This window comes from Ascaphus truei, unplaced genomic scaffold (assembly GCF_040206685.1).
Source record: "Ascaphus truei isolate aAscTru1 unplaced genomic scaffold, aAscTru1.hap1 HAP1_SCAFFOLD_1253, whole genome shotgun sequence".
Taxonomy (NCBI): Eukaryota; Metazoa; Chordata; class Amphibia; order Anura; family Ascaphidae; genus Ascaphus; species Ascaphus truei.
The window spans coordinates 52,440-74,253 of record NW_027454126.1 but is presented as its reverse complement, the minus strand read 5'-3'; the positions used below and the strand labels follow the sequence as shown (position 1 = coordinate 74,253).

Here is a 21,814-nt window from a genome sequence, read left to right as displayed (position 1 = left end):
CTCTCTTGTTCTTTCTGCTGGCTGTTTCCTCACTCCTCTGTTAAACTTTTCTAATTTCTCTAACTTCCACACTCCTGCTTTTATCCACATGTTCTCCTCTTTCCTTCCCCTACCTTTGCATGTGTCTACACACTGCACCATTTGTACAGACCTCTATTGCAGCTATTTCTGCACTGCTCAATGAAAAGCACTCTTTAATATCCTATTCTCTGTGCCCCCTCTCTCTGCGCCCCCTCTTTTGGCGCCTCCTCTCTCTGCGCCCCCTCTCTCTGCGCCTATCTGTCTCATTCTCTCTACGTCCCTCTCTCTCTCTACATAGAGCTATCTCTGTCTCTCTCTACACCTATCTCTGTGTCTCCTTCTATGTTTGCTGATGTGTGGGATATCTCTTATAATCTTGAACCTGCTCATATACACATCGGGCCTCCCTGCCTCTGCCTCCCTGCTAAGAGTGTTAACCTATCTAATGTAATCCACATTCCTTTCCTTACTTTTCTCTTCCCTTCTCCTATGCCATCTGGAATGTCCGTTCTCTGACTAACAAGGCTCTAGTTGTACATGACCTCTTCTGCTCTCATCATTCACAATCAGTCATTCCCCTCACCCCATCTTACCTGTCCCACTGATTTGCCTCTGCTTAATTAAACTCTCCTCTGACATCTACTCTAACCTCTCTGCTCTCTCTCTCTTTCCGCTTAAACTAACAATCTTATTAACTCTTACAATGCTATCCTCCTATCTATATGCCCCCTCTAGGCTCTGACACACTTGTCCCTCTAGCCCACACCCTTGGCTAAATTCCCAAACATGTTCATCACACTTCCACTCGCTGTTCTTAATGCCTATGAAGGAAATCACACAATTGATATTTGATTTTTCTACAGTAAAAATGTCTCCAGTCCTGTATAAAGCTGCTCTCTGGGGCCAAACCACACTACTTTTTTTTCACATTCATCAACACTCAAATTTAATTTACGCTGTCTTTTTTTCCCTGTATTTGACTCCCTCCACTAACCTTCTCCTCACACTTGCCATCCTTCCTTCACTTCTCCTCAAGCATTTGACTACTTCAGAGGCAAGGTGGATGCCACCCACAAGGAGATTCCTTCTGTCCCTTCCCCCTTCTCTCCTTCTACCTAATTCTCCTTCTGCATTTGACTCTTTTTCTTCTCTTACAGAGCTGGAAGCAAATCATCTTCTCTTCTCCCTCTACCACATGCCCTCTAGATCGTATCCCCTCACACCTTACTGCATCTCTTAGTCCCCACTCTCACCCACATCTTCAATTCCTCCCTATTCTCTGGCTCTTTACCCTCTTACTTTAAGCCTGTAGTGGTCACCCTTTTCTCAGAAACAACCTACACCCTATGTGCCTTACTAACTACCGCCCTGTATCCCTCCTGCTGTTTGTCTCCTAATTGCTAGAATGTCAACATTCTTAAATCACATTCCCTCCTGGATCCTTTACAACCTGCGGGGCTGCTACGGGTTTCACATTGAATATTTTCATCTCTACTCTACCCCTTCCTGTGATCTGAACCATGCAAGTTTTCGTTGATTCAATACATCATGAGTAGAGTGTGGCTACAGTATGAAGTAAAGACCCAAGGACCACATCTACTACCATTCATAACAAGAACATGTGCAGTAGCGCACAGCTGCAGTTCTATGTGATTGTTATGAAAGGTTGAGGTGGTTCAATTCTATGAATCTGGAGTGGGATGGATCCTGTTTGCATCATATGGTTTCATCTAGGCCAGTAGATTATATAACTCTCAGTACAGGTTACACATGGCATCAGTATTAGTGATTTAAAGAGGAGGAAAGCTTCAATGTGGAGAACAAAGCCAAGTAATGTTGAAGTTACTCCTTTTACCATTTACTTGGTCAGTCTGTACTGTCTACTCTCCACACAGCTGCTAAGGATCTTCCATTTTAAATACTTTCACCTCCTATTCTGCACTGCTTTGCTGCCCATTATTCAGAGATGCGTTCCAGTCATGTTTAGCACTCTGAATCTCTCTGCAGTCATTGGTTCAGCACATCATGGGTAGAGCATGGCTACAGATACAGCAAGCTATTATTATTTTACCGGCTGATCACCCATAATATTGCATTAAAACATAGAATATCACTTAATTTCCAAAAGATTCAGTGATGCTGATAATGCAGAATCTCACAACATTTCCCATCATAATGCCATAATGCACAAGTGGGAGAAATAATCCTTGCTATATCTGTACATTGTGTGACGTATTACCTCAATGACCAATGAGAGCAAGTACATCTTCTGTATAGAGCGGCTGTGTTATGATGCAGTTATTGATCATCATTGACATAATCACAAGAATCTTATGCAAAGGGAAATTGTCCGCAGCGAAGTGAGATTTCAGCCCCCAAACGTCTGTAATATTAATGCAATGTCTTACTTTTGTTGCAGTGAACACTGAAGAGACGGATCTACTACAACACTGTACAGGATGAGCATACGCTACAAGCAGCAAAATGATCTTGCAGTTGACAGTATGTTGTTCTGGTAATGTGCACAATTATTATTTATGGGCTACACACCACAGTGCTGGACATATTCTGTTAACTTCAACTCTACTCCTAACATGGAGATGTCTTCCTGGTGTTACTGATTCAGTACATCATATGCACAGTGTGGTTATGATATGATGGATTGATTTAATGAACCCACCAACCAATGATGACATCTGCATCATCTTCTGTAAAGTGCAGCTACAGCATGATATTATCAGCATTTGGTGCGGTATAATCAGAGGTATCTATGTGCTTTTGTGCCTGTTTTAAGTCCTCCAGCTTAACGCCCCTACACCTCCCACTACACAGGCATACTTACTTATGCATACACTGACATCTGGCATACCTACACACACCCCAGGGCCACTTCCTTCCCCTGATGTCAGGGAGAGGATGGGCATGCAGAGTGCAGTAAGTCTCCACGTTACTCTGGCCAACAGTCTTGGCCTACCTCCAGCATCTGTCACCCACAACATCTGTTCCCTCCTTGTAAAGTGCTGAACTATCTCACCTGGGTCAGTGCTATAGCTGATCACAGTGCCCGATCAGGATGTCACTGTGACAGGCAGCAGTGCAGATTGACCGGTCAATCAATGCAGTGCCGCAACATACTGCTGCGGCACAGTTTATTCGAGCATTTGCCCGTTCTGTGCCGCAGCAGTAGTCTGGCGCGCGCCCGAGTGTGACGGGTGCACGCCGAAGCAGCGGAAGAGCGCCCTCCGATCGGGGCGCTCTCCCTACCGCTGCCGGGTCCGCCGGGTTCCCCGGAACCCCCTGCCGCTGTCCCGCGATCGCGGGACACCAGGGCTCCCTCGGGGAGCCCCTGGACATGCGTGCAGCGGGCGCACGCTCCCGATGACGCGTGACCGCGCGTCTATGACGCGCGGCACGCCGAGGGGCGGCCACTAGCAAGCCGGGAGATTTCCCGGCTTGCGGTACCGACCACACTTCAATAAAGTGTGTCGGTAGTGTATGCACTAAATGAGATTTCCGTGCCCCCAGTCAGGTTACTCCCTGGGCAGTGACCCTGCTCACACCCTCCCCTAGTTCCACCTCTGATCACAATTATCTCTCTTGGAGAGTGTAGCAAATTGGAGTTGGGGGAATCTCACCTCTGCCATGCATGGTCACAATCTGGGCACAGGACCCAAATAGTGGGCAATGTGGCACTTCTTACAGTAGAGAATAAGTAACTTTATTCTTTACTTGTGTATTAAGGACCTTATTTGCATTAAATTCAGTCCACATGGGACCAAGACTTTCTGGCTTACTGAACAAAGTGGAATTGTTTCGTAGAGGGTGGAGAATTGTATTTTATCTGAAATTACCCCCTCTGCACAAAATACAAACAATTATACCCATACAAGTACCTTGTGGAAGTTGTTGCCCTCTATCTTCCTGTGGTCTCTCCCTGTTTCTCACCGTGCCTCCTCCCATTTCCTTGCACCTCTGCGTCTCCGCATATATCCCTATACTCAGAGCCGGCTCCGGTCAGTGACATGGGATGCCCAAATATGAGCATACCCATATATGGGCATCCATGCCACTGACCGGAGCCCGCTCTGTTGCGGATATGGAGAGAGACTGGGAGATTTACATCCCCTTATAATTCATATGGTGCATAGTACCGGCACGTATTGTTTTACCGGTACTGTGTACCTTCCTACTTTCACACTGGTACAGTATATGCTGCAGTGGGACTGAGAGGGATATATTGGTAACACATAGTCATTGTTGGGGGAATTCAATCCATTTTGAAAATAGTAATGAAATGTTTTTTACTTTTCTTTTTTTTCAGTAATGAAGAATGAAACATTTCTGTTAAAATTGAATTGGAGGTGAACTGGATTCATCATCAACTCTGCACCAGTGTGAATTGATGTTCTTTAATGTTCTGATAAGGTACATGCAACATCTCTTCCTCAACCCCTGCACCACTCTCTGCCTCTTGCCTCTCTCTCTCCACCTCCCTGCTAAGCGTATTAACCCATCTAATGTAATCCACATTCCATGTCTCACTTTACTCTTCACTTCTCACGTGCCCTCTGGAATGACTGCTCTCTGACTAACAAGGTCTATTTGTACATGACCTCTTCTGCTCTCATCATCCACCACCTCTCATTCCCCTCACCCCTGTCCTACTCGATACCTCAGCTTAATTGAACTCTCTCCTCTGACATCTACCCTTATCTCTAACCTCTCCTCACTTTCTGCTTAAACTAACTATCTTGTTAACTTTTACAATGCTATCATCTCCTCCTCCTCCCTCCTCCTCCTCCCTCCTCCATCATATATATGCCCCTTCTAGGCTCTGACACACTCATCCCTGTAAGGCCATGATTATCATGGGCACATGCTTGGTCATCCACAGTGCGTGCGAGCGATGCAGAGCCGCCTCGGACCTCAGTGCAGGGATTGCTGCATACCCCCAGCATCTGTCACCCACAAACAATACACACACTAATACTCCCCACAATACACACTATAATACCTCCTCAATACTAATCTCCCCAATAATATTATAGCTCCAAACACAATATACACAACACCCTTACACAAGATACACAATCTAGTACTCTCCTCTGCACCTCTACACACAATATAATACTCCCACACACACAATATACACACTACCCTCCTACCCCCATAAAATACAACCAATAATACACACACACTTTGTGGATGTTGGGACCAGCTCCCGGCATGCACCAGTGAAAGAGAGAGGCCCGCAGAAGCTCGGAAGAACTCCCTCCATCCGTGCCTTCCTCCGTTTCACATCTTCTCCCTGTCTCTCTCCCTCCCTTTCCTTGCATCTCCCTGCGTCTTTACGTATACCCAGTCAGTGACGGCTCTGGTCACGTGATGCCTTAATATGGGCTTATCCATATATGTTCATCCACGTCACTAATGTGATGCCCGCACTGTTGCGGAGCTGGTACTTACGACGGGCACTTATTGTTTTATCAGTACTGCGTACCTGACTCTACCGGCCTACTTTCAACACTAGTACAATATGTGCTTCACTACGAGTGAGTGGGGAATATTGGCATCACACAGTCACTGTTGAATATGCCATTCAATCCATTTTGAAAATAGTAATGCAATGTGGTTTTGTTTTGTTTGCTTTTTGCAGTAATGAAGAATGGAAAAGTTATATTAAAATTAAATTGGAGGGGGACTAGATTCAGCATTTCATCATGAACTCTGCACTTGTGAGAATTTAACTTCTTGAATACCCTGACAGGTACACGCAACATTAAGACTATAATCTGCTGTGCAAGCTTTCGTGCTATACCTCCCCCTCAGGTTTTGATTTATACATTTGCTCCCTCAATTCATGTCCTCTAATATTTGAAAGCTCTCTCCTAGCATTTTCTCTTTACCACAGAACGTCATCCCAATGTAACCTCTCTCTTGTTCTTTCTGCTGGCTGTTTCCTCACTCCTCTGTTAAACTTTTCTAATTTCTCTAACTTCCACACTCCTGCTTTTATCCACATGTTCTCCTCTTTCCTTCCCCTACCTTTGCATGTGTCTACACACTGCACCATTTGTACAGACCTCTATTGCAGCTATTTCTGCACTGCTCAATGAAAAGCACTCTTTAATATCCTATTCTCTGTGCCCCCTCTCTCTGCGCCCCCTCTTTTGGCGCCTCCTCTCTCTGCGCCCCCTCTCTCTGCGCCTATCTGTCTCATTCTCTCTACGTCCCTCTCTCTCTCTACATAGAGCTATCTCTGTCTCTCTCTACACCTATCTCTGTGTCTCCTTCTATGTTTGCTGATGTGTGGGATATCTCTTATAATCTTGAACCTGCTCATATACACATCGGGCCTCCCTGCCTCTGCCTCCCTGCTAAGAGTGTTAACCTATCTAATGTAATCCACATTCCTTTCCTTACTTTTCTCTTCCCTTCTCCTATGCCATCTGGAATGTCCGTTCTCTGACTAACAAGGCTCCAGTTGTACATGACCTCTTCTGCTCTCATCATTCACAATCAGTCATTCCCCTCACCCCATCTTACCTGTCCCACTGATTTGCCTCTGCTTAATTAAACTCTCCTCTGACATCTACTCTAACCTCTCTGCTCTCTCTCTCTTTCCGCTTAAACTAACAATCTTATTAACTCTTACAATGCTATCCTCCTATCTATATGCCCCCTCTAGGCTCTGACACACTTGTCCCTCTAGCCCACACCCTTGGCTAAATTCCCAAACATGTTCATCACACTTCCACTCGCTGTTCTTAATGCCTATGAAGGAAATCACACAATTGATATTTGATTTTTCTACAGTAAAAATGTCTCCAGTCCTGTATAAAGCTGCTCTCTGGGGCCAAACCACACTACTTTTTTTTCACATTCATCAACACTCAAATTTAATTTACGCTGTCTTTTTTTCCCTGTATTTGACTCCCTCCACTAACCTTCTCCTCACACTTGCCATCCTTCCTTCACTTCTCCTCAAGCATTTGACTACTTCAGAGGCAAGGTGGATGCCACCCACAAGGAGATTCCTTCTGTCCCTTCCCCCTTCTCTCCTTCTACCTAATTCTCCTTCTGCATTTGACTCTTTTTCTTCTCTTACAGAGCTGGAAGCAAATCATCTTCTCTTCTCCCTCTACCACATGCCCTCTAGATCGTATCCCCTCACACCTTACTGCATCTCTTAGTCCCCACTCTCACCCACATCTTCAATTCCTCCCTATTCTCTGGCTCTTTACCCTCTTACTTTAAGCCTGTAGTGGTCACCCTTTTCTCAGAAACAACCTACACCCTATGTGCCTTACTAACTACCGCCCTGTATCCCTCCTGCTGTTTGTCTCCTAATTGCTAGAATGTCAACATTCTTAAATCACATTCCCTCCTGGATCCTTTACAACCTGCGGGGCTGCTACGGGTTTCACATTGAATATTTTCATCTCTACTCTACCCCTTCCTGTGATCTGAACCATGCAAGTTTTCGTTGATTCAATACATCATGAGTAGAGTGTGGCTACAGTATGAAGTAAAGACCCAAGGACCACATCTACTACCATTCATAACAAGAACATGTGCAGTAGCGCACAGCTGCAGTTCTATGTGATTGTTATGAAAGGTTGAGGTGGTTCAATTCTATGAATCTGGAGTGGGATGGATCCTGTTTGCATCATATGGTTTCATCTAGGCCAGTAGATTATATAACTCTCAGTACAGGTTACACATGGCATCAGTATTAGTGATTTAAAGAGGAGGAAAGCTTCAATGTGGAGAACAAAGCCAAGTAATGTTGAAGTTACTCCTTTTACCATTTACTTGGTCAGTCTGTACTGTCTACTCTCCACACAGCTGCTAAGGATCTTCCATTTTAAATACTTTCATCCTATTCTGCACTGCTTTGCTGCCCATTATTCAGAGATGCGTTCCAGTCATGTTTAGCACTCTGAATCTCTCTGCAGTCATTGGTTCAGCACATCATGGGTAGAGCATGGCTACAGATACAGCAAGCTATTATTATTTTACCGGCTGATCACCCATAATATTGCATTAAAACATAGAATATCACTTAATTTCCAAAAGATTCAGTGATGCTGATAATGCAGAATCTCACAACATTTCCCATCATAATGCCATAATGCACAAGTGGGAGAAATAATCCTTGCTATATCTGTACATTGTGTGACGTATTACCTCAATGACCAATGAGAGCAAGTACATCTTCTGTATAGAGCGGCTGTGTTATGATGCAGTTATTGATCATCATTGACATAATCACAAGAATCTTATGCAAAGGGAAATTGTCCGCAGCGAAGTGAGATTTCAGCCCCCAAACGTCTGTAATATTAATGCAATGTCTTACTTTTGTTGCAGTGAACACTGAAGAGACGGATCTACTACAACACTGTACAGGATGAGCATACGCTACAAGCAGCAAAATGATCTTGCAGTTGACAGTATGTTGTTCTGGTAATGTGCACAATTATTATTTATGGGCTACACACCACAGTGCTGGACATATTCTGTTAACTTCAACTCTACTCCTAACATGGAGATGTCTTCCTGGTGTTACTGATTCAGTACATCATATGCACAGTGTGGTTATGATATGATGGATTGATTTAATGAACCCACCAACCAATGATGACATCTGCATCATCTTCTGTAAAGTGCAGCTACAGCATGATATTATCAGCATTTGGTGCGGTATAATCAGAGGTATCTATGTGCTTTTGTGCCTGTTTTAAGTCCTCCAGCTTAACGCCCCTACACCTCCCACTACACAGGCATACTTACTTATGCATACACTGACATCTGGCATACCTACACACACCCCAGGGCCACTTCCTTCCCCTGATGTCAGGGAGAGGATGGGCATGCAGAGTGCAGTAAGTCTCCACGTTACTCTGGCCAACAGTCTTGGCCTACCTCCAGCATCTGTCACCCACAACATCTGTTCCCTCCTTGTAAAGTGCTGAACTATCTCACCTGGGTCAGTGCTATAGCTGATCACAGTGCCCGATCAGGATGTCACTGTGACAGGCAGCAGTGCAGATTGACCGGTCAATCAATGCAGTGCCGCAACATATGCACTAAATGAGATTTCCGTGCCCCCAGTCAGGTTACTCCCTGGGCAGTGACCCTGCTCACACCCTCCCCTAGTTCCACCTCTGATCACAATTATCTCTCTTGGAGAGTGTAGCAAATTGGAGTTGGGGGAATCTCACCTCTGCCATGCATGGTCACAATCTGGGCACAGGACCCAAATAGTGGGCAATGTGGCACTTCTTACAGTAGAGAATAAGTAACTTTATTCTTTACTTGTGTATTAAGGACCTTATTTGCATTAAATTCAGTCCACATGGGACCAAGACTTTCTGGCTTACTGAACAAAGTGGAATTGTTTCGTAGAGGGTGGAGAATTGTATTTTATCTGAAATTACCCCCTCTGCACAAAATACAAACAATTATACCCATACAAGTACCTTGTGGAAGTTGTTGCCCTCTATCTTCCTGTGGTCTCTCCCTGTTTCTCACCGTGCCTCCTCCCATTTCCTTGCACCTGTGCGTCTCCGCATATATCCCTATACTCAGAGCCGGCTCCGGTCAGTGACATGGGATGCCCAAATATGAGCATACCCATATATGGGCATCCATGCCACTGACCGGAGCCCGCTCTGTTGCGGATATGGAGAGAGACTGGGAGATTTACATCCCCTTATAATTCATATGGTGCATAGTACCGGCACGTATTGTTTTACCGGTACTGTGTACCTTCTTACTTTCACACTGGTACAGTATGTGCTGCAGTGGGACTGAGAGGGATATATTGGTAACACATAGTCATTGGTGGGGGAATTCAATCCATTTTGAAAATAGTAATGCATTGTTTTTTAATTTTTTTTTGCAGTAATGAAGAATGAAAAAGTTCTGTTAAAATTGAATTGGACGTGAACTGGATTCAGCATTTCATCATCAACTCTGCACCAGTGTGAATTGACGTTCTTTAATGTTCTGACAAGGTACATGCAACATCTCTTCCTCTACCCCTACACCACCCTCTGCCTCTTGCCTCTCTCTCCACCTCCCTGCTAAGCGTATTAACCCATCTAATGTAATCCACATTCCTTGTCTCACTTTACTCTTCCCTTCTCACGTGCCCTCTGGAATGTCTGCTCTACGACTAACATGGTCTATTTGTACATGACCTCTTCTGCTCTCATCATCCACCACTTCTCATTCCCCTCACCCCTGTCCTACTCGATACCTCAGCTTAATTGAACTCTCTCCTCTGACATCTACCCTTATCTCTAACCTCTCCTCACTTTCTGCTTAAACTAGCTATCTTGTTAACTCTTACAATGCTATCATCTCCTCCTCCCTCCTCCTCCATCATCTATATGCCCCTTCTAGGCTCTGACACACTCATCCCTCTAAGGCCGTGATTATCATGGGCACACGCTTGGTTGTCCACAGTGCGTGCGAGCGATGCAGGGCCTCCCCGTCGCCTCGGACCTCAGTGCAGGGATTGCTGGAGCGACAGGCATGCGCTAACTTTGCCATCTGTTGCGTGCTTACTATAGACGCAGCCTAACCCATGCATTGGTTTAATTCACAAGCACGCTCTCATCACACTTCATCACATCACACTGCTGCTCTTAACACCTATGGAGGAAATCTCACAGTCTGATTTTCTACACTAAACCTTTGTCCTGTTCTGTAAAACTCTGCTCCTTTTTTTAAGGTCAAACACTACTTTTTCCTCACTCATCAACACTCCAATTTCATTCACACTGTCTTCTATGTATTTGAGTCCCACCACTGACTTTCTCCTCCCACTTAACATCCATCCTTTATTTCTCCTCAAGCCTTTGCTCACTTGAGGCAAGGTGGATGCCATCCACAAGTAGATTCGTTCTCTCCCTTCCCCCTCTCTCTTTTTCTATCTAGATCTCATTGCACTCTTGACTCCTTTTCTCCTGTCACAAAGCTGGAACCTGATCTTCTCTTCTCCCTCTACCACATGCCCTCTCAATCCTATATTCTCACTCTCACCCACATCTTCAATTCCTCCATATCCTTTGGCTCTTTCAACTCTTCCTTTTAAGCATGCAGTGGTCACCCCTATTCTCAAAAATAACCTTGACCTTGTGTGAATTTCTAACTATCGCCCTGTATCCGTCCTACCATTTGCCTCCTAATTGCTAGAACGTCTTGTGATCTCCCGTTTGATCAACATTCTTAAATCACATGCTCCTCTGGGCCCTTCACAATCTGCCTTTCCCAATGTAACCAATTATGTACATAAAGAAAATTCCCAAGGTCCATTTTACTTACTAATCCTGCTTGATCTCTCTTCTGCTTTTGATACTGTCAATCACTCTTCTCATTCATATTCTAAACTCTTTCTTCGTATCCGCAGCAAACTTATATCCTGGTTTTCATCATACTTCTCCATCACACATTCTCCATCTCTGTTGCTAACGTGTCTTTGTCTCCTGTTGTTTTGTCTGTTGGTATACCTCAGGACTCTGTTCTGGGACCTCTCTCACTACATACTATCACTAGTTGACCTTATCAACTATTTTGGCCCTTGATATCATCTCTATGCAGATGATACACACACCTATCCACCCTACCGTCACTCCTGCAATTTAGTTCCTAGTTTCGGGTCGCCTCCTGGCTATATCCTCCATGGATGACACTCTTCTGCCTTAAACCTAATGTCTAAAACTGAGCTCCTCATATTTCCCCCTAAATCTGGCCTAATATCACCTTTCTCCATCGCAGTAAACAGTACTACCATCATCCTGTCATGAAAGCACATTGCCTAGGAGTAACATTTGACTCTTCCCTTTCCATCTTCATTCACGACACTGGCTAAAGTTTGTCGATTCTTTCTCTGTAATATTTCCAAGATTTGCCCTTTTCTCTGTCAATCTACTGCTAAAACGCCAATGCATGCCCTTATCGTATGGGTTAACATACTGCTAACAGGGCTCCCTGCTTCACAACTTTCTCATTTGCAATCTATCCAAAACTCTGCTGCTTGAATAATTTCCCTTTCTCCCACAACAGTATCTGCTCATCTCCTCCTCCTCCTTAAATCCCTCTCCTTGCTTCCCATCAAGTTTCAGATCACCTACAAAGTTCTCCTCCTTACCTTTTTGTTAAGGTTCTCTATTAGTGGTGTACCGAGTACCCGGCGTTACCCGACACATTTCCAGCTACCCGGACATTACTCGAAACCGGCCACTGAGAAGTGGACTTGGCCGGGTAATACCCGGCGTCGGGTAATGTCAGGGCAGCTGGAAATAATCTTTTATACTTACCTTTCCTAAGACATCTAGGATCAGCAGCAGCAGTCCTCTGATGTTGGCAGCATCAGAGGTGTCTTCACCTGGCGGGGGGAGCTGCAGGAATCACTTCCACAGCACCGAAGCAGGTAAGCTGTGTCTGTGAGCCTGCAGCTCCCCCGCCGGCTGAAGACACCACAGATGCTGCCACCGTCACAGGACTGCTGCTGATCCTAGATGTCACCGCCACCCGGAAGGTAAGTGCCAAACCGTGTACCCGACCGGGTAGAACCTTTCATTTTGGCCGGGTACCCGTTACCCATTTTTTTATAGTTGAGGACCCAGTCCAACACTATTCTCTATTCATCTGCTCCTTCCTACATATCATCTTTGGTCTCGTTATGCCCTTCCTCGTCTCCTAAGCTCTACTAATAGCTGTCTCCATTATACTTCTTACACCTCTACTGCGCACTCGCTCTCTTGCCTGAAACCCTTTCCCATCAATTTACCTGTGAAACTCACACACACTCAGTATATGCCAACATACCCTCTTCCACCCACATTTAAGATCAACCTTAAAATTCACAACTTAAATGAAGCATTTCAATAGCTTTTACTCGTTGCTACTGTCACTCATTCAGTCACTAACTATTGTTCCCAAGAAGTGCTTTATACTACAAGTACCCACCATTAAGGACAAGCATTGTCATCTACTGCACTTGTTCCCCCACCTGTTGTCTCTCTGTAAGTCTCCTTACATTTCTCTTAGATTGTAAACTACCCAGGACAGGGATTTACTTTCCTATTGTCTGTTTTTGTTTGTTGAACTTATTGTATAATAATTTCCTGTACTTTTTGGTCTCTCTTGTAAAGCGCTGAGTACACAATGGGTGGTATATAAATAGAGATATATGCAGAGTCTAGAGACAAGGCACACGTGTATAGGTAGCTACAGTTTATCCGGGACCGTATGCATCCTTGAAGTGCCTGTCCCAGTTATTTTCTATTGATTGCAATGTAGGAGTGTCTGTCCTGTCTTATTTTTATTATTATTATTATTATTATTATTATATATACAAAGATATATACAAAGATTGTTTCCTGTCGTTAGCATGACATTGTGTGACACAGTGTGATGTCATTGATTCAGTAGATTGTGTGCAGACCGGGACTGCAGTACAGTTTCACTGACATGAATAACTTGTGTGGTAGAAGCTCTAGAAGGAGCACAGCTGTGGGAGGGAGGTGGATTTGCTTTGTATCACATGGTTTGGAGCAAGGTTCATTGTATGTATCGTCAATAATAATTATAATAATAATAATGCAATGCTTAACTTTTTTATTTCAAGAGGAAAGACTGCAGAACAGAAGTGAATATTGAATCCATGTGTTCATTTTCTTGCAAAATAGAAAATTGAAGGACAGTTGAAGAGGAGGAAAATGACTACACAGAGACAGATAAGCAATGTGTATATTTCTCATTTAGTATTTGTCGTTTTATTGACTCCAAAAAATCCGGCTGCTAAGGGTTTCGCATTGGACATATTCACCTCTACTCCACCCCTTCCTGTGATCTGTACCATGCAGATTTTTGTTGATTCAATACATCATGAATAGAGTGTGGCTACAGTATGAAGTACTGACCCAAGGACCACATCTACTACCATTCATAACAAGAACATGTGCAGTAGCGCACTGCTGCAGTTCTATGTTATTGCTATGAAAGGTTGAGGTGGTGCAATCATATGAATCTTGAGTGGGAGGGATCCTGTTTGCATCATTTAATTTGATCTAGGCCAGTAGAGTATATAACTCTCAGTACAGGTTACATATGGCATCAGTATTAGTGATTTAAAGAACAGAAAAACAGGAGTGGAGAACAAAACCAAGTAATGTTGAAGTTACTACTTTTTACTATTTACTTGGTCAGTCTGTACTGTCTACTCCCCACACAGCTGCTAAGGGTTTCCATTTGAGATACATTCACCTTCTACTCTGCACTACTGTGCTACCCTCTATTCAGAGATGAGTTCAAGTCATGTTTACCACTCTAAATCGCTCTGCAGTCATTGATTCAGCACATCATGGGTAGAGCATGGCTATAGATACAGCAAGCTTTATTTTACCCTAATATTGCATTAAAAAATAGAATATCACTCAGTTTCCTACAGATTTACTGATGCTGATAATGCAGAATCTCACCCTCCCATCATAATACACCAGAGGAAGAAATAATCCTTGCTATATATGTACATTGTGTGACATATTGCCTCCATGACCATTGATGGCAAATACATATTCTGTATAGAGCAGCTGTGTTATGATGTAGTTGTTATTGATCATCATTGAGATATAATCACAAGAATCTTATGCAAAGGGAAACTGTCATTAGCATAGTGGGATTTCAGCCCCCAAACTTCTGTAATATTAATGCAATGTCTTACTTTTATTGCAGTGAACACCGAAGAGACGGATCTACTACAACACTGCACAGGACAAGAGTATACACTACAAGCAGCAAAATGATCATGCAGTTGACAATATGTTGTTCTGGTAATGTGCACAATTATTATGTATGGGCTCCACACCACAGTGCTGGACATATTTTGTTAACTTCAACACTACCCCTACCATGGAGATGTCTTCCTGTGATTGGTGTTACTGATTCAGTACATCATATGCATAGTGTGGCTATTATATGATGGATTGATTTAATGAACCCACCAAACACTGATGACATCTGTATCATCTTCTGTAAAGTGCATCTACAGCAGGATATTATCAGCATTTGGGGTGATATAATCAGAGGCATCTATGTGCTTTTGTGCTGGGTAAAGTCCTCCAGCTGAACCGCCCCCCGCCCCCCACCCCCCTACACCTCCTGCCACACAGGCAAACTTACTTACACACACAGCACACTTACTTATGCACACTGACACTTGGCATACCTACACACACACACCCCACAGCCACTGGCATGCATGCAGAGTCCTGGGCATGCAGGATGGGCATGCAGAGTACAGAATATCTCCACCTTGCTCTGGCCCGTACTCTTGGCCTACCCCCAGCATCTGTCACCCACAACCTCTGTTCCCTCCCTGTAAATTGCTGCACTAACACACCTTGGTCAGCGCTGCAACCGATCACAGCACCGGATCATGTCACTGTGATAGGAAGCAGTGCTAATTGACCGGTCAATCAATGCCACGTGGCAACATACGCACCAAAAGAGATTTCCATGCCCCCTGACAGGCTACTCCCTGGGCAGTGACCCTGCTCATCTTCCACCTCTGATCACAATATTCTCTCTTGGAGAGTGTAGCAAATTGGAGTTGGGGGAATTTCACCTCTGCAGTGCATGTAGAGTCCTGTATGCAGAGTACAGAAAGTCTCCACCTTAGTCTGGCCCGTACTCTTGGCCTACCCACAGCATCTGTCACCCACAAATAATACATACACTAATACTCCCCACAATACACACTTTAATACCTCCTCAATAATAATCTCCCCAATAATATTATAGTCTTAAACACAATATACACAATACCCCCTAACACAAGATACCCAATCTAACACTCTCCTCTGCACCTCAACATAATATACACACTATAATACCCTACACACAATATAATACTCCCACACACACACAATATACACACTATCCTCCTACCGCCATAAAACACAACCAATAATACACACACACTTTGTGGATGTTGGGACCAGCTCCTTGCATGCACCAGTGAAAGAGAGAGGCCTGCCATCCGTGCCTCCCTCCGTTTCCCATCTTCTCCCTGTCTCTCTCCCTCCCTTTCTTTGCATCTCCCTGCATCTTTGCGTATACCCAGTCAGTGACGGCTCCGGTCACGTGATGCCTTAATATGGGCTTATCCATATATCTGTTGCAGAGATGGAGAGAGACCTGGAGATTTTACATTTCCTTATAATTCATATTGGTACTTAGTACGGGCACTTATTGTTTTATCAGTACTGGGTACCTGACCGTACTGGCCTACGAGTGAGAAGGCAATATTGGCATCACACAGTTACTGTTGAATATGTCATTCAATCCATTTTGAAAATAGTAATGCAATGTGGTTTTGTTTTGTTTGCTTTTTGCAGTAATGAAGAATGAAAAAGTTATATTAAAATTAAATTGGAGGGGAACTGGATTCAGCATTTCTTCATGAACTCTGCACTTGTGAGCATTGACCTTCTTGAGTGCCCTGACAGGTACACGCAACTTTAAGACTATAATCTTCATCAACTGCTGTGCAAGCTTTCGTGCTATACCTCCCCCTCCGGTTTTGATTTATACATTTGCTCTCTCAATTCATGTCCTCTAATATCTGGAGGCTCTCTCCTAGCATTTCTCTCTACCACAGCACGTCATCCCAATGTAACCTCTCTCTTGTTCTTTCTGTTTACTGTTTCCTCACTCCTCTGTAAAACTTTTCTAATTTCTCTAACTTCCACACTCCTGCTTTTATCCACATGTTCTATACACTTTCCTTCCCCTACCTTTGCATGTGTCTACACAAAGCACCATTTGTACAGACCTCTATTGCAGCTATTTCTGCACTGCTCAATGAAATGCACTCCTGCACATCCTATTCTCTTCCACCTTCCCTCATTCTCTACGCCCCCCTCTCAAAGCCCCCTCTCTCTATGTCTCCTCTCTCTACGCCTATCTGTCTCATTCTCTTGACGCCCTTCTCTCTCTACATATCCCTATCTCTGTCTCTCTCTACACCTATCTCTGTGTCTCCTTCTATGCTCGCTGATGTTGGGGGATATCTCTTATAATCTTGGACCGGCTCATATACACATCAGGCCTCCCTACTAAGAGTGTTAACCTATCTAATGTAATCCACATTCCTTTCCTTACTTTTCTCTTCCCTTCTCCTGTGCCCTCTGGAATGTCCACTCTTACTAACAAGGCTCTAGTTGTACATAACCTCTTCTGCTCTCATCAGTCACAATCAGTCATTCCCCTCACCGCATCTTACCTGTCCCACTGATTTGCCTCTGCTTAATTAAACTCTCCTCTGACATCTACTCTAACCTCTCTTCTCTCTTCTCTCTCTTTCTTTCTGCTTAAACTAACAATCTTATTAACTCTTACAATGCTATCCTCCTATCTATATGCCCCCTATAGGCTCTGACACACTCATCCCTCTAACCCACACCTTTGGCTAAATTCCCAAACACACTCATCACACTTCCACTCGCTGTTCTTAATACCTACGGAGGAAATCTCACACTTTGTTTGATTTTTCTACAGTAAAAATGTCTCCTGTCCTGTATAAAGCTGCTCTCTAGGGCTAAATACACTACTTTTTTCCACACTCATCAACACTCAAATTTAATTTACGCTGTTTTTTTTCTCTGTATTTGACTCCCTCCACTGACCTTCTCCTCCCACTTGCCATCCTTCCTTCACTTCTCCTCAAGCATTTGACTACTTCAGAGGCAAGGTGGATGCCACCCAAAAGGAGATTCCTTCTGTCCCTTCCCCCTTCTCTCCTTCTTCCCAAATCTCCTTCTGCACTTGACTCCTTTTCTTCTCTTACAGAGCTGGAAGCTAATCATCTTCTATTCTCCCTCTACCACATGCCCTCTAGATCGTATCCCCTCACACCTTACTGCATCTCTTAGTCCCCACTCTCACCCACATCTTCAATTTCTCCCTATTCTCTGGATTTTTGCCCTCTTACTTTAAGCCTGTAGCGGTCACCCTTTTGTCAGAAACAAACTACACCCTATGTGCCTTACTAACTACCGCTCTGTATCCCTCATGCTGTTTGCCTTCTAATTGCTAGTGTCAACATTCTTAAATCACATGCCCTCCTGGATCCTTTACAACCTGCCTTTCGTACAGCACGTTCTACAGACTGTGCTTAAAGCTAATTCCCAAGGTTTTTCCCTACTAATCCTACTTGATCTATCGGCTGCGTTTGATGCTCTCAATCACTCTCCTCCTTCATATTCTAAACTCTCTCTTGGTATCAGTAACAAAGTTCTATCCTGGTTTTCATCATAACTTTCCTGTCACACATTCTCCATCTCTGTTGCTAACATGTCTTCGTCTTCTATTGATCTGTCTGTGGGTATACATCAGGGCTCTGTTCTGAGATCTCTCTTTCTCTCTACATACTATCATTTGGTGACTTCATCAATGCTTTTGGCCTTAGATATAATCTCTATGCGGATGATACACACACAAATCTATCCACCCCTGTTCTCACTCCTGCAATCCAGTCCCTACTCTTGGGTTGTCTCCTGGCTATATGCTCATGGATGGCACTCCACTGCCTTAAACTTAATGTCTAACACTGGGCTCATATTATCCCCTTTCTCCATCACAGTAAACAGTACTACCATCTATCTTGTCATCAAACATGTTGCATAGGAGTAACATTTGGCTCTTCAATTCCATCTCCATTCACATGCACGGCTATGGGTAAAATGTGTTGCCTCTTTCTCTGTAATATTGCCAAGATCTTCCCTTTCCCCTCTCAACCTACTGCTAAAACTCCAATGTATACTGTTATCCTATAGGTTATTTTAACATACTACTAACAGGCCTCCATGCTTCACAACTTTCTCCTATGCAAAACTCTGCTGCTTGAATTATCTCACTTTCTCCCACAACAGTCTCTGCTCATCTCCTTAAATCCCTGTCCTGGCATCCCATCAAGTTTTTGTATCACCTACAAAGTTCTCCTCCTTACCTTTTTGTTAAGGCTCTCCATTAATCTGCTCCTTCTTGCATATCATCTTTGATCTCTCGTTATGCCCTTGCTTGTCTCTTGCACTATAACCATAACTGTCTCCTGTAAACTTCTTTCACCTCTACTGTTCTCTCACTTGCCTGAAACCATTTTCCATCACTGCACCGTACATGTGAAACTTCCTCACACTCAGTATATGCCAACATAACCTCTTCCACCCACATGTAAGACCAATCTTAAAATTCACGACTTAAATCAAGCATTTAAAAAACTTTGACTCGTGGCTACTGTCCCACACCCACAGTCACTGCTAACAACTATTGTTCCCAAGATGTGCTTTCTACTAATTGTACCCACCATTAAGGACAAGCATTGTCATCTACTGCACTTCTTCCCCCAACTGCTGCCTCTCTTTAAGTCTTCTAACATTTCTATTAGATTGTAAAGTTCCCAGGGCAAGGATTTACTTTCCTATAATCTGTTTTTATTTTTCGCACTTATTTTTTAATTATTTTTCCCCTCTCCCCTAATGATATACATATAGGTTTTCCTGTCATTTGCATGACAGAGTTATTATGGTTAACTATTGCATCATGTAGACTGCCTTTTCAGTGTGATGTAATTGATTCAGTACTTTGTGTGCAGACTGTGACTGCAGTACAGTGTCACGAACATTAATGACTTGTGTGGTAGAAGCTCTAGAAGGAACACAGCTATGGGAGGGAGGTGGATTTACTTTGGATCACATGGTTTGGCGCAAGGTTCATTGTATGTATGATCATAACCATGCAATGCTTAACTTTTATTTCAGGAGGGAAGAACAGTGAATATTGAAGCCATGTGTTTCTTTTCTGTCAGAAGAGAAATTTTGAAAGACAGTTGAAGAGGAGGAAAATGACTACACAGAGACAGATAAGCAATGTGTATATTTCTCATTTAGTATTTGTCGTTTTGTTGACTCCACACAATCCAGCTGCTAAGGGTTTCGCATTGGACATATTCCCCTCTACTCTACCCTTCCTGTGATCTGTACCATGCAGGTTTTTGTTGATTCAATACATCATGAGTAGAGTGTGGCTGCTGTATGAAGTATTGACCCAAGGACCACATCTACTACCATTCATAACAAGAACATGTGCAGTAGCGCACTGCTGTAGTTCTATGTGTTTTATTAAAGGTTGAAGTGGTGCAATCATATGAATCTGGAGTGGGATGAATCCTGTTTGCATCATATGGTTTCATCTAGACCAGTAGAGTATATCTCTCAGTACAGGTTACACATGGCATCAGTAGTAGTGATTTAAAGAACAGAAAAAACAAGAGAAACTTCAATGTTGATAACAAAGCCAAGTAATGTTGAAGATACTCCTTTAACTATTTATTTGATCAGTCTGTACTGTCTACTCCCCACACAGCTACTAAGTCTTCCATTTGAGATACATTCACCTCCTACTCTGCACTGCTGTTCTGTCCTCTATTCAGAGATGAGTTCCAGTCATGTTTACCACTCTGAATCACTCTGCAGTCATTGATTCAGCACATCATGGGTAGAGCATGGCTACAGATACAGTAAGCTTTATTTTACCGGCTGATCATCCATAATATTGCATTAAAACATAGAATATTACTCAGTTTCCAAAAGATTCAGTGATGCTAATAATGCAGAATCTTACAACACATCCCATCATAATGCACCAGAGGAAGAAATAATCCTTGCTACACTACCGACACGTTTTATTGAAGCACGGCTAGCACCGCAAGCCGGGGGATGCCCCGGCGTGCTAGCCGCACTCCCTCAGCGTGCCGCGCATCACCGATGCACGGTCACGCGTCATCGGGTGCCTGCGCCCCCTGCACGCGCGTCCAGGGCTCCCCGAGGGAGCACTGGTGTCCCGCGATGTGGGGGACAGCGGCAGGGGGTTCCGGGGGACCCGACGGACCCGGCAGCGGAAGGGAGAAAGCCCCGATCGGAGGGCGCTCCTCCGCTGCTTCGGCGTGCGCCCGGCACCCTCCGGCGCGCGCCAGGTTACTGCTGCGGCCAAGAACGGGCAAATGCTCGAATAAACTCGGCCGCAGCAGTATATCTGTACATTGTGTGACGTTTGGCCTCCATGACCATTGATAGCAAATACATATTTTGTATTGAGCGGCTGTGTTATGATGTAGTTGTTATTGATCATCATTGAGATATAATCACAAGAATCTTATGCAAAGGGAAAATGTCTGCAGCATAGTGGGATTTCAGCTCCCAAACTTCTGTAATATTAATGCAATGTCTTACTTTTATTGCAGTGAACACTGAAGAGACGGATCTACGACAACACTGCACAGGACAAGAGCAAACACTACAAGCAGCAAAATGATCTTGCAGTTGCAAGTATGTTCTGTAATGTGCACAATTATTATTTATGGGCTACACACCACAGTGCTGGACATATTCTGTTAACTTCTACCCCTACCATGGAGATGTCTTCCTGTGATTGATTCAGTACATCATATGCACAGTGTGGCTATGATATGATGGATGGATTTAATGAACCCACCACCCACTGACATCTGCATCATCTTCTGTAAAGTGCAGCAGGATATTATCAGCATTTGGGGTGGTATAATCTGGGGCATCTATGTGCTTTTGTGCCTGGATAAGTTCCTCCAGCTGAACCACCCCCCTATACCTGCCACACAGGCATACTTACAGAGCACACTTACTTATGCACACTGACACTTGGAATACACACACACACACACACACACAGACACTGTCATGCA

The 21,814-nt window shown here is 43.9% G+C and overlaps 1 long non-coding RNA gene across 1 annotated transcript; it reads left to right on the top strand.

Annotated features, from left to right (window-relative positions):
- Window positions 1–4,356: 4,356 nt before the first annotated feature.
- LOC142475492 (uncharacterized) lies at window positions 4,357–21,574 on the top strand. The gene is made up of 9 exons (XR_012790973.1): window positions 4,357–4,446; window positions 5,678–5,788; window positions 8,392–8,487; window positions 9,929–10,040; window positions 13,664–13,783; window positions 14,770–14,867; window positions 16,434–16,544; window positions 19,857–19,966; window positions 21,338–21,574. It is a non-coding gene; the product is annotated as an uncharacterized LOC142475492 (long non-coding RNA).
- Window positions 21,575–21,814: the final 240 nt, after the last annotated feature.